We start from the raw sequence: 14,376 nt of genomic DNA on the forward strand, positions 1-14,376 counted from the left end.
GTATGCTGAACTCCAAAACATTACACAAGTTATTCTGCTTACTTTGAATATGTATATATGTTTTCATTTAAAAAGTAAAACATATTATTATATCAGGACTGTAAAAATAGCCACTATTCTTTGGAGCTGGTGGAGTTTATCAAATAATGAGAACTTTCAGCCAGTCACCAGCTGTTTTTTAAAACAGAAAAGTTTTTAAACGAAGAAAATTATAAGAAAGAAAATTAGTAACCCAAATCCCACCATTCATATGTTACTAACATTAACACTTTGATGTGTACCTTCTAGTCACTTTTTTCTATGCATATTTTACATATCTTTTTCACAAAGTTGAGTTTATTCTGCAGTAATATATACTGTTACATAACATGCTTCTTCCACTTAACTATATACCATAAATATTTTCTCCTGTCATTATTTTGCTAACACATAATTTTAATGTCTAAATTGTGTTCCACTTTATCGATTAACCATAATTTATACAACCAGTTCCCTTACATTTTTAAAGGGATTTTGTACAGTAAGAAATCTTCAATGATCTCTGTTGATCTATCGCCATGAAAAGTCAAGTCAGAATTTCCTACCACTGTGAGCCTCTTTTCCCCCTTCTCCCTACCTGAAAATTAGTGAGATAATTTGGTATACTTTCCTTCATCCCTCCCCATTGCTGCGACATACATACCAAGGGTAACAGGGGTAGGGGAGGGGCAATTTGGTAAAGAAGAAAGGAAAGGAGGGATAAGAGAGATCTTTAGGAATAATATCAAATGCAAGACCAGCTACAAGGTGGTCCATCTGGCAGTGTGGAAGGTCTGATTGGCTCATAGACACTCCACCCATGAGACGAGACGCCCCTTCAATGAGCCCCACCCAGTGGGGAATCAGATGTGACTGACAACATGCTTGCTCTGGAAACATGGGACAAGAAAGTGTGGGCCTGGATTAAAGGAATCTAGAGATCATACAAAAGATGTAAGTCCCAAGAGAAGGCTCATTTTCTCTTCTACCAAATGTAAAGTACTCTAGAAGCATAAGCAGTTATTTCCATGAGATATGAAGGGTCACTTGTCTGTGAATAACTGGTGAGGACATTTGAACCCTAGGCCCCTGTGGAGTCGTGTGGGTTGAAGGACTTGTCTCTGACCTGAAAGACGTTTTGTACATTCTTGTGGGCCCTATATGTGCTTGATCAGCTCATGTATGATTGCTTAATAATGTAGTGTCTCTCCCCACCATCTCCACAATGAGGGATGTAGTTGCGGGGTTACAGAGGGGGAAAACCCATCTACCATAATAACTGTAGACACTTTTTCTTTAATCACTGTTCAAATCAGACTTTGTGTCAGCAAGCGTCTCATAGTTAATTATCAATCCTTTAACCCCTCCACGCCCCCGTCTGCCCCACACACTGTAATTGTAGTATGATTTGCTTTTCAAAGGGATGTCTCATTGGTTTAACTGAAGCTAGCTGCACCAATGCAGGAACATGCTTAGGGAAGCTTTCACATCATGCCAAGCAAGTGGATACTGGATGATCTGCTGAAAGTTATGAGCTTACATTCTCATATCTGATCAAGTCTTAGTCTCTGAACAATTATAATAGCATGTGTATTTACATTTTGTTTAATCTTTTTTTCTTTTTTTACATTTTGTGTAGTCTTAACAAATAATTCTAAGTGCTTTAAAGAAGGCAAATAGGGGGTCGAGTCAACAGTACACACAGCATACTCAAAAATGAAATTACCTTCCCACATGTTCCTCTTCCTGCACCCTCCATTTTTGTTAGTGGTCCCACCATATTCCACATCACCAAAGCTTATAATCATCATAACCCTTTAAGCTTCCCTCTTCTCCTGTCTACCACATCCAATCAGATGCCAATCCTCTCCGGGTCTATTTTGACCCCCTTATAAAATTATTTTTAAAAAAGGTTAAATGAGATTATATATCTAGAAAATATTTGGCAAACTCTTTAGCATATTGTAAGACTGCAATAAAGGCTGGGTGTTGCTATTATTATTATTACATTATAAGTGTTACCCTGTTTTCTGACCTGTAAGGGCAAAAGAATTTGACCTTTCACTTTCACTTTCAGAGAATGTAGGAAAGTTTCAGGGAGGTAGAAAAAAGTACTAGCCAAATAGGAAGTTCTGTGTCCTTAGAACTTAACAAACATCCCAGAGCCTATATTTTGAAATCTGCAAAACAGGAATACTAATAATAATGACCGTATCTCATAGGGCTGGTGAGGATAAAAAGAAATATAAATTTAAAACTACTTTGCAAAGTATAAAGTAATATTTAAACATATACTATTATTTCCGTCTCCTTTTCTAATTACAAAGTGAAAATAAGCAGGCTGGGATACATGATGACGGAGATGAAATTCTATTGATTGCGAAGTGAAGTTTCAGAAACACCTCTGATTCTGTACAACATGTAATTTTCTTCTCACAGGAAAATGCTTTGCAGACCTTGACAGTGAAGGAGTGGCTGTATACAGCCAATACTTCAGTATTCTGTAATGAAATGGTCACTCTTTACAAAAGGAAAACCTAACTGCATTTTTTTTTTAATTTCCTCTTTATCATTAGATGGTTAGGGCTGCAATCCTACGTTGAGGACTGAATCAAGATGAAGAGGCATAGCTGAACTTTTTCTTTTGCAGTAAAAGTTGTTTTTTATGTTTTAACTTTTTATTTGGAAATAAACTTATGGAAGGGTTGTAAAGATGGTACAGTGAGTTTCCACATACCGTTCAACCAACTTCTCATAATGTTAACATCTCACGTAACTATGGTACAATTATCAAAACTAAGAAATTTATATTAGCACAATATTATTAACTAAACTACAGATTTTATGTGGGACTCACAAGTTTTTCTTCTACTTTTCTTTTTCTGTTCCAGAGTACAATTCATGATCCTACACTTCATTTAGTTGCCATATTTCTCTAGCCATTTTTCAATTGGTAACAACTCCTCAGTGACTCCTTATCTTTAATGACCTCGATGTTTTTGAAGAATATTGGTCAGTAGTTTTGTTGACTAATCCAATTTGGATTTTTCTGATGTTTTCTCACAATTAGATTGAGGTTATAAATTTTAAGGAAGAATATCACAGAGGTGATGTGCCCTTCTTCAGGGGATACATGGTATCAAATATGTCTTATGGGTTGCTGAAATGGTATCTACTAGGCTTCTCCACCATAAATTTACTATTTTTCCCTTTTGACTCAATAAATATTTGGGGAAGATAGTTTTTAGCTAAGAAAACACTCTTTCTCCTTAAAGTTTTGACCACTAATTTTAACATTCATCTATAGATCTTGCCTGCAGCAGTGATTACTGTGGAATTCTAATGATAACTTTCTATTTCTCTCATTCCTTTACCATTTATTAATTAGAATTCTACTGTAAGGAAAAGTTGCTCCTTTCTCTCCCAAATAAACTCTGATTTGTCACCAAAGCAATCACTGTCCAACTCTTCACATGGTTTATGATCCAAGTATCCTGATGACCTTGGAGCTATCATGGGAATTGAATAAGATAGGATACATACATGGTAATTCAATGGATGTGAGTTTCATTCCTTCCACTACTCATCACCTAATGCCTAGATGAACTCAACATCTGAGCCATACAGTTAGCACTCATGGAACCTTAACCAACAAAACTTTTTATCATCAACTTTGTGTACATGTAACCATACCGAATAGATTGTAAGGCCTCAAGATAAGCAAGCAGCCTTCTTAAAGCCAGGTACAGTACACTATATACAGATAATCAGAAAATGTATTGAATGAATGGATGACTGAGTATTTGATAAATGCTAAGAATAGAGATATAAATGCTAAGAGCCCTAAGTAAAGATCAATTTAAATATCCCTTCTTTGTTCAGAACTTTCTCCCCACCTCTCTTTTGTATCATTTGCTTTCAGTGTCAATAGATCACTATTTATTAGTTCATTCATGTTCCTTTTTAAGCCCATTTGTTTTTTCATATCTTCAGACATCTAAGAAAATCGCCCTAATTTTAAACTAGGCAAAGGCTGGAAATGAACAATTCAAAAAGAAGAGCCAAAATGCACAATAAGCATATGAAAGGGAAAGTTTAACTTCAAAAGTTGAATTTCTGCTAAACTATTGGGTGTAAGGTAGGTTCAAGGATGTATTACACAACATGAGAAATATACCAATAGTTTTGTAATAACTAAATGGAAAGTAACCTTTAAAAACTGTATAAAATTTTTTAAAAATTTAAAAAGTTAAACTTCTACAAGTTCAAATAAAAACAAGATATCGTTTTTGCTTTATCAAAATTAAGGCATCTTACATCAGTGCTTCTCAAACTTTAACGTGTGTTCAAATCACCAGAGGACCTTGTTAAAACTAGATCCTGATTAAATGAAGCAAAGAAAGGACCAGAGTTTCTGCATTTCTCCAAGCGATGCCAATGTTGCTAAACCTAAGGATCACACTTTAAACACTCGGACAAACTGTAACCATAATGATGAGTGATGGTGAAAAAAGTTGTGAGTTGCAAATGATAAATGCTGGAGAGGGTGTGGAGAAAAGGGAGCCCTCCTACACTGCTGTTGGGAATGCAGTTTGGTGCAGCAATTATGCAAAATGGTATGGAGATTCCTTTAAAAACTGAAAATAGACTTGCTCTATGATCCAGCAATCCCACTCTTGGACATATATCCAGAGGGAACTCTAATTCAAAAAGATAACCCAATGTTCATAACAACACTATTTACAATAGCCAAGACATGGAAGCAACCTAAATATCCAATGACAGATGACTGGATAAAGAAGTTGTGAGATAGATAGATAGATAGACAGACAGACAGATTCTGTTTTATATATATATATACTAAAATACTACTGAATACTACTCAGCTATAAAAAAGAGTGAAATAATGCCATTTGCAGCAACATGGATGGACCTAGAGATCCCATACCAAGCCAGAAAAAAAGAAAGAAAAATACAATATTATATCACTTACATGTGGACTCTAAAAAAAAAAAAAGTACACAAATGAACTTATTTACAAAACAGAGACAGACTCACAGACATAGACAAACTTATGGTTACCAGGGGGAAAGGGGGTGTGGAGAGGGATAAACTGGGAGCTCAGGATTCATAGATACAACTACTATATATAAAATAGATAAACAAAGCAAGGTCTTACTGTATAGCACAGAGAACTATATTCAATACCTTGTAATAACCCATAATGAAAAAGAATATGAAAAGGAATATATATGTATAAATGAATCATTATGCTGTACACCAGAAATTAATACAACATTATAAATCAACTACAATTAAGAAGAAGAAAAGGCTGTGTGCTGTATGTAACTGATTCTGCTATAAGTCAATACAACCTTAGGGAAAGTAGTTTGGCTGTATAACTTAGAGCAGTGCTTCCCAGGCCTGGCTATACATTAAAATTTCCTGGCAAACTTTACAAAATATCTATGACCAGATTCCATTCCAGAGCAATTCAAAATCTCTGAGAGTGGGGCCCAGTGGTGAGTATTTTCAATTAAAGGAAAATGAAGAATTTTATTAAATAGATAAAATTGTAATTATATGGATAGTTAATGAAATATTATGTGTTAAAAAATATAACATTGGAAAATGCTTGCAGTATAATGCTAAACTAAGGCAGTCAGCATAAAGTAAGAGACCTAGACGCTAACGGAGAAAGTGACCCAAAACCACGTGAAGTCTTGAGTAAAAATCTGGTCAGCTGCCCCAAGAAAAATCAAGTATGTTCTTTCCTCACTTAGACATGATTTAAAGATTTGCATTGTTGCAAGGCTGTAAAATTTCCAAAACAAAAATTCTGGAGATACACTATTCTTACCCCCTTCATAACATAGCCAGTAGTTACTTATTTGATGTGGTAAGCAGACATGACATTCCAGGAATGACATCCCTGAAATGAACGTTCCCCATGACCGATGTTTTAACCACAAAAGACTATGGCAGACAGCTGGGATTTGAACTCTGTTTAAACATCCACTAGTGAGTTGATAAAACTTGCAAACTCACTTTTTTTTTTACACAAGGAGTTTGATTCTTTTGAGTTGTGATAGTATAAAAATTACAGAAACATGAAAAGCTACAGAGGTGAATTTTAGAGTAAGGTAAGACATTAGAACGCTCCAATAACTTCTCAAGTCTTTGTGAATAAAATCTGCAGCCTTGATTTGAAAGTCCTTTTCATTGCTGTATAGTAATGGGACCTTGTAATGCAGATGGCAAGTGCCAGTGCTGCTCAGTGTTCTACGATATATGGGGAAGTGCCAAACGAGAAAGATGTAGTTCACATCCTGCATGCCTTTCAAGTGTCCACCAGATTTTCATGGAGGTAAATAAAACAATTTGTTTATCTGAGCCTAGGATCTAACTCTTTTTGAATGTTAATATACACAGAATATTTTAGGCCCATACCTTCCTTTTAATCATGGAGAGAGAATACTTGGTTTCTGCTCAAACTTTTCCAAGAGTAGTTAACCATTGCGGAAAATCATGTCCCTAAAGGCAAGCACTATTCATGGCATTTGAGCTAATGGCCACATTTGTACCATCTGCCTTTGTAGCTGATACTTGCCAATATTATATAGAGAAGATTTGAGATACCATTAATATTAGTGGACATACATGAAATGCACAGATCTCACCACATTTTATTAAGAATTCTATTATTTTAATTTGGGAGCATAATGTTTTCTAATTATGTATGTTATGAAAATCACAGTCTGAAATTTCTTGAAATTGCCCACTGTTCTTTTCAACTTTATGGTTCCCAGAGATCTGCTACAAAACTTCTCTTTTATCCCTTGAATTGTTATTTCTTTTTTCAATAGATCTCTAGTCTCCTGTTCACAATCAAACTGTATGGTCTCTGTGGTCCCTTTGGATATTCAAGACAGAATCTATACCTCAACATGTGGTTTCAAGATAGATTTTGTTTATTAAACTATTCTCGTCTGCCCCATGCAACAGAGGGAATTATTTTGACACACACTTGTAAATAAGGCCAGCTCATTTGCAAGAATATCATACTTCCTCATTTTCTCACTTCAACAATCTGTAATTTGTCTTGACATGTTGTCCCTACTGCAGTTAAGGTTATTTCCCACTTTCTCTTACCAGATGTAGACAGGTTAGTCTGTCATTACTTAACCTAACGGTAGTTTTTATTGTGGTGTCTACTGCACCTCTACTCTCTCATTTTGCTTCTTGTTCAGCATGGCTTTTAATTTTACTTCTTCCAAATTTTTAGTCATTACAAGTAGGTACAGACATCTGACTACTTCATTTTGGCTTCTTGTGTAGTTGTGCTCAAGCACTTTATACCAAAGTGCACACTTCTTATTATACTTTTCTTTCTCCTTTAAATTATAGTAAGGATTTTATACTTACATTTAATGCAGTTTTTAAATTATGTCCACATGGAGGTTACAGAATGAATTTAATTTCAGGAAAGGAAGTATTTATATAAAAAGAGGGTTTCAGGTCTGAGGAGTACAAAAAAGGTACACTATTTGCCACCTCCACACTCAGACACCATGTCCCTGCTCTCAGCCCTGTGGCTCTACAGCTCTTCAAGGCTCATTCAGGGGGCTTTGCAATTAGATTTTTGAAACTGCTCCTGCCTTTAAAGGTCTCTTCTCTGAAATGCTATGGCCCTATTTACTTTACGTGGTTGGAATTTAATCTCATACTGCCTTGAGCTACCACTGCTGATCTTAAGTGTGTGAGCATCATTATCTCCTCAGCAGGACTCTAAGTGTCTAGAAAGCAAAAGTATTTGCCAGGCCCCCTAAATCCCTTAACACTGTACTTTGCACAAAGTTAGACCTCAGTAAATTCTGACTGAGTAAATGAATCAACTTCTAAACTTTACATGGTGGCATAGTTCTTGGCACATCCTACTTGTCAGACCGAACTTTAATTAGTTCTTTATATGTGTGACTATCTCACAGACTGTTAGAGAGGAAAGGGACCATGATTATTCACCCCTGTAATCTCAACACCAGAGCCCACTGACTAGTTCAGAGAAATCATCCAGTGAATGTTCACTAATGACCAGATGGATGCATTAATTAAATTTATGAGGAGGATTCCGATGTAACTGTAGATTATGTGGAAGTATAATTTATTAAGAATGAATGTAATTAAAGTCACTGAAACAGAGAAAATCCTGGAATTTCTCTGTTCCAAGAATTTTACCTTCAAATTGACATTACCATTTTGTTGTAACTTCATGTCTCATTTTCAGTCCTCTCTCCTGCAGAAATTTTCTCGCAATGTAATTCTTTCAAAGAGATCTGAAAGAAAATAGAGGTTTAAAAAAAAAAGATGAAGCCCATCTAGAGATTAGAAAGACTTCATTCTCTTTGAAAAGTGTGAGGAATTGTATTTTGTAGAGCTTTTGTAGTACTAAATTTTGTAGACTTGGAAATAACCCTAAATGTCTAAATGAGTTTATTCTGGTTCTCTTTACCACATATGCATTACCACAGAATCAGCACGCACTATTTTAAATGATATCTAACGTATCATTTTATTTTACTAATAAAAAAATTCACATTCATTTTAGAAATTTTGAAAAGGATATTTTCAAAATTTAAATTAACCACTGTCCTATCAAAGATGATCTTGTTTCTATTTATTTCTTTCCAATCTTTTCCCTGTGTATTGATGTGTCTATAATTTTACAGAATTAGAATCACATATAGTAATCACATCCTCTTTTCAATTTTGGCATTATAGTAATGGTAGAAAAAAAATCTATAGCAGAGATCTTTTCAGTGTCGGGATCCATTTATACTCTTAAAAATTAATGAAGACCCCAAAAGGCTTTGTGGACTAAAATAGAGAACATTTTTTACCTTTATCAACTATTTTGAAATAACAGCAATAAACCAATTACATGTTAGCATAAATAAAATTTTTATATGAAAAATAACTATTTCTCAAAACAAAAATTTTAGTAAGAATAATGACACTTTGTGAATCTCTTTAATGTCTGGCTTCATAGATAATAACTGGATTCTCCTGTCTACTTCTGTATTCACTCTATATCATATGTCATGTAGCCTCTGGAATATTCCACGATGCACTTGTGAGATAAGAGAATGAGATTGAAAAGAGCAAATAACATCTTGGTACTGTTATAAAAGATAGTTTTGAATTCCAGGACCAAAAAGGGATCTCAGAACCTCTGGGTGTCCCCAGATCACACTTTGAGAATGTGTAGTCCTGTGGACTAGATGTGGGTGAGAAAATGTTAATAGGTCTCTCTTCAAAGACAAATTCTGCTCCATATACTCCAGAAACTCCACATTGAGCACACTATTCCTGGCAGACCTTAGAATGCTAGTACACTAGAAATTGATACATTGTAAACTGACTATACTTCAATTAAAATAAATAAATAAATAAAAAAGAATGTATTGTCCTACACAGGGAATACAGCCAATATTTTATAATAACTATAAATGGAGTATAACCTTTAAAAACTGAGTCACTATGTTGTACACCTATACCTTATATATAGGATTGTACATCAACTATACTGCAATTTTAAATTTTTAAATAAAATTAATATTAAATATTCTCATTTTGAAAAAATTAACAATTCTTCAGCTAAAAGTTAAAAATTAAATATCATCCTTAGAAAAAGGCAAGTCAGAAACACTGGTCGTGTCTAGCCATACATCACCTACTGAAGGAGCTCTTTCCAGTGATCTTCAGAGTAACAAATCATCTGTAAGGTCATCTCTAATGTGGGGAAGATGCAGAAAGTTGTGGCTAAGCAGCTTCATGTATTCCAGGGCCAGTGGCAAATCCATCCCTCTTGTTAGCTCTATATGTCAAACCAACTTAGTCTTTTGCCACTTAACATCTATATTTATAAATAATTAGGTGATTATGATTTAGCTTTTGATGTAGATCTTTCTACAGGGAGATAATCTGACAAGAGGCGACCTCTGCTGCTTAATATAAATTAATAAAAGAGTAGTCTGATTTTAACTTTTTAAAAAATATAACCGTTATGTCAGGAAGCTTATACTGAACAGGCCAAGAAAGGTATCTGACAGTCATAACCCCTTCTGGGAGCTTCAAAATGCCTACCAGACCCACATTCTCTTCTAAAAGTTTCCTTAATCATGCTTTGTAACTTTCACCCTCCCTCCCTGGACACAACAGATTGGACTAGGGATGGGTACTTTTCCTGGCCAACAGTCTATCAGGTTCCCTGACCCCAAAAGTTCTGCCCAATCCAGATCTCCTATATGGAATAGTGCTTAGTTAAATCAGTCAGGTCCTCTCAGAAAATTTAAACTGGAGACTTAGGAAGAGGCAGTTAGTAACAGCCGGGTCATGCAAAGCAGCACAGACATTAGCTGTGTCTCTGCAAGAAGGCACAGCCACTAGAGGAAAAGCTGCAATGCCTGCTGATCCGTGAAGGTGCTGGCAGATACCAGAGCAATCTCAAGATACTGGATGACATCCTATCTCCGTGAGGCCTGAAAATGCATCTGTTCCTATTTCACTTTTCTTAATTAAGAAGCCTATTTTGTTCTTACAACTTGTAACAGTGCACGCCACATTACAATGTAAGCTCAGTGAGAGAGTAGAAAGTCAATTTAGCCAAAGTCATCCAGCATGCTGTAGTGAAAAGCACTTAAGATTTAGAGCAGGAATCACAAGCCAAAATGCCCACCCAGGTAAGGCAGGTAACATATATGAGTGAAGCCAGGCAGGTGTAAGAAAAATAAGGAGGGATGCTTTCCCTGTTCAGGGGGACAGTGACACCCCAACATTGCTCATAGCTACCATTCAGAAACACAGTTTGCTGAAACTTGAGCTTTGCATGGCATAATGCCTGTGGAGTGCTTACTATATGCCTGGTACATTACAAGAGCTCATTAATACTCACTATTATTGTATTATATCATTTACAATCATCATTAGCAATTACAGATCTATAGGAACCATCTGGAGAAATGAAACTGCTTGGCAAATTTACATTTTCTAATTCTTTAATATATATTTATCTCACAAAAAAATTTTAATCATACTTTTTTAAATGCTTCTCCAGTTTTAACTGGTTTCTTAAATAAATCATGAAAATTCTATAATTTAAGGTATGCTGTCTCTACTGGTTTACTTTTCTGTTGATTCATTTCTTTGGTTTTTGGACCAAAGACAGCCTACCCATTTCTTATTTTTCTAGCCTATATTTTCCCTGGTAATTACCCCCATAGATAACTTTCAGACATTGCCTATCATTCAAAAATGTGGATTGAAAATAATGTGATTTTTTTTCCAAGTTGGTTTAGGCCTTTTAATCAGAGACAGCTGGTTCTGACCAGCTCTTCCAAAACAAATCAGTAAGTTTCTTTGCCTTTTAAGGATTGGAACAAATGACAAAATTTAGCTAAGAAATGAGCAAGGAGATACTATCTAAAAAAGCAGAATAGTAGCAGAACATGCATACTTGCAGAGCACTTATACCATAACTTGTAACACCAGGCTTTAGGTAGAAAGTTGTCTTATTTATTTTATATTGTTTTTAACATACACGAGCCCGTGACCAAAACAAAATAATTGAGTCAAGTGTCTGGGCTTCCTTTCATTTTTAACAACCACTATGGATTAATACTGTGAAATAATGTTATGAATTAATATGCAACATATTCAGAGCACTTCAAATCTTAAAGTAAATAATGCTGATTAATATAATCCATTCAGGTCCAGTTTCCTACTTAAGGACAGTGTGATGTAGAGTAAACAGCATGTACGTACATAAACAGCTCATACAACTCAGTATCAAATCAATATCAAAAAAACAAACAACCCAATCAAAAAATAGGTAGAAGAGCTGAATAGATATTTTTCCAAAGAAGGCATAGAGACAAATAGTAGGTACATTAAAAGATGCTCAACATCCCTAATTACCAAAAAAATGCAAATCAAAACTACAATTAGCTATCACCTCACACCTGTCAGAGTGGCTATCATCAAAAAGTCTACAAATAACAAATGCTGAAGACGATGTAGACAACGGGTAACCTTTTACACTGTTGGTGGGAATGTAAATTGGTGTATCCACTACAGAAAACAGTATTAAGTTTCCTTAAAAAACTAAAAATATAACTACCATGTGATCTGGCAATTTCACTGCTGGGCATATACCTGGGAAAAAAATGCAAACACTGATTCAAAAAGATACGTGCACCTGGTGTTCACAGCAGCATTATTTACAATAGCCAGGATATAGAAGCAACCCAAGTGCTCATCAACAGACCAATGGATAAAGATCATGTGATGTGTGTGTGTCTACACACACACACACACACACACACACACACACACAAAGGAATATTATTCAGCCATAAAGAGAATAAAATTCTGCCATTTGCAGCAACATGGATGGACCTAGAGAATGTTATGCTTAATGAAAAAAGTCAGACAAAGGCAAATACTGTATGATATCACTTATATGTAGAATCTAAATAATAGTACAAATAAATGTATAGCAAAATAGAAATAAACTCACAGATAGAGAAAACAAACTAGTGGTTACCGAAGGGGAGAAGTGGGGAGCAAATTAGGGATAGGGGGTTAAGAGATACAAACTACTATGTATAAAATAGATAAGCAACAAGAATATATTGTATAGCACAGGGAATTATAGCCATTATCTTGTAATAACTTTTAATAGAATATAATCTGTAAAAACACTGAATCATGATGTTGTATACGTAATATAATATTATAAATCAATTATACTTAAATTAAAAAATAAAAATAAAAAAAACAAAAACAAAAAAACAACATGTATGGATTTTGGAGTCATACTGACCTGAATTTAAATTCTGATATACTTATCAGACATATATCTTTAGCAAGTTTCTTGACCTCCCTTTCAAAAAACCAGTTCTTGGTTTGTTTGATTTTTTCTATTATTTTTTATCTCTATTTTATTTCTTTCCTCTGTGATCTTTATTCTTTCTTTCCTTCTGCTGACGTTAGGCTTTGTTTGTTCATCTTTTTCTAATTCTTTTAGGTGGTAAATTAGGTTGTCTATTTGGGATTGTTCTTGTTTTTTGAGGAAGGTCTGTATTACTATGAACTTCTCTCTTAGGATTGCTTTTGCTGTATCCCAAGCCACCATCGTCTCTCACCTGGATTATTGCAATCTCTCCTAACCTGTACTATGCTTCCACTTTTGGCCCCCTTGAGGCTGTAGAACCCAGCCAGAATGTCGTCTCTCACTTCCTTCCCAGATGACTTCTTTATACTGAGACCTTCCATAGCCACCCTATCTAAAATTTCAAAACACATTCTTAACAATTCCTATGCTTTTTTCCTGCTCAATTTTTTCTCCTTGGCACTTATCATACCATGTATTTAACATACTAACCTTGTTAATTGACTGTTTCCCCCACTAGCAGGTGAGCTATTTGAGGGGTTTTTGTCTTGTTTTGTTCACTTTCATATTTCATGTCTAGAGTATTGCCTGGTACACATCAGATGCTCAGTTGTTGAATGCATAAGGGAGCAATTTCAGCCACTCATTTAAGCTGCAATAAAATTCAAATCCAATTAATAATAATTCCTTTTTAACACTCAGCTCCTCTCCATTGAGAAATTTTTGATCTTTTGGTGCAATTTGATCCCAGTGTCAGACAGATATGGGTTGAATCCAGAGCACCACTGTCTACCTATGTGACTTTGGGCAAATTACTTAACCCAACTCAACTCAGTTTCTTCATCTGTAAAACTGACAATAACAGTAGTACCTGCCTGAAAGAGTTGTTGTACAGATAAAATGCAATAAATGTCCAGGACCTAGAACACAGAAAAGACAATAAATATAAACTATTATTTTTATGTATATTAAATTTTTAATATATCCAAATAATCAGATTTTTACATCATGGCGAACCAAAAAATTTAAAAACTGGGACAAAATTTTATTTTCCTGGTACCATCCTTTGGCTATATGTAACTTACATGCAAAAACAGAAGAGAAACTAATTGCTTCACTGTTCTAGACAGTTATTACCACCATACCTACCCTCTAAAAGGGAAATATACACAAAATGTTATGATAAATCACAGAGAAAAAAATGTGACAATGAGTGTGTATATGTCCATGAATGACTGAAAAATTGTGCTGAACACTGGAATTTGACACAACATTGTAAAATGATTATAAATCAATAAAAAATGTTAAAAAAATAAAAGGAAAAACTGAGTTTCAGTTTGGCATCATGATCACATCACATTCTACCAACTGGATACATTTTCTTCACTAGGTTCCCTACTATCGTTTAA

At 34.8% G+C, this 14,376-nt stretch overlaps 1 protein-coding gene across 4 annotated transcripts in view; it reads right to left on the bottom strand.

Moving 5' to 3' along the window:
• The window catches only part of JCHAIN (joining chain of multimeric IgA and IgM), a 409,126-nt gene that overhangs the window by 328,495 nt on the left and 66,255 nt on the right, over positions 1 to 14,376 (bottom strand). For all 4 annotated transcript variants that reach the window (XR_012060597.1, XR_012060593.1, XR_012060595.1 and 1 more), the window contains exons 6-8: positions 13,843 to 13,887; positions 13,460 to 13,619; positions 8,271 to 8,351 (exon numbers count right to left, since the gene is read on the bottom strand). The gene's annotated coding sequence lies outside the window, so the exon portion shown is untranslated. The remainder of the gene's footprint in view (positions 1 to 8,270; positions 8,352 to 13,459; positions 13,620 to 13,842; positions 13,888 to 14,376) is intronic.

The sequence above is a fragment of the Vicugna pacos genome, chromosome 2 (genome assembly GCF_048564905.1).
Source record: "Vicugna pacos chromosome 2, VicPac4, whole genome shotgun sequence".
Taxonomy (NCBI): Eukaryota; Metazoa; Chordata; class Mammalia; order Artiodactyla; family Camelidae; genus Vicugna; species Vicugna pacos.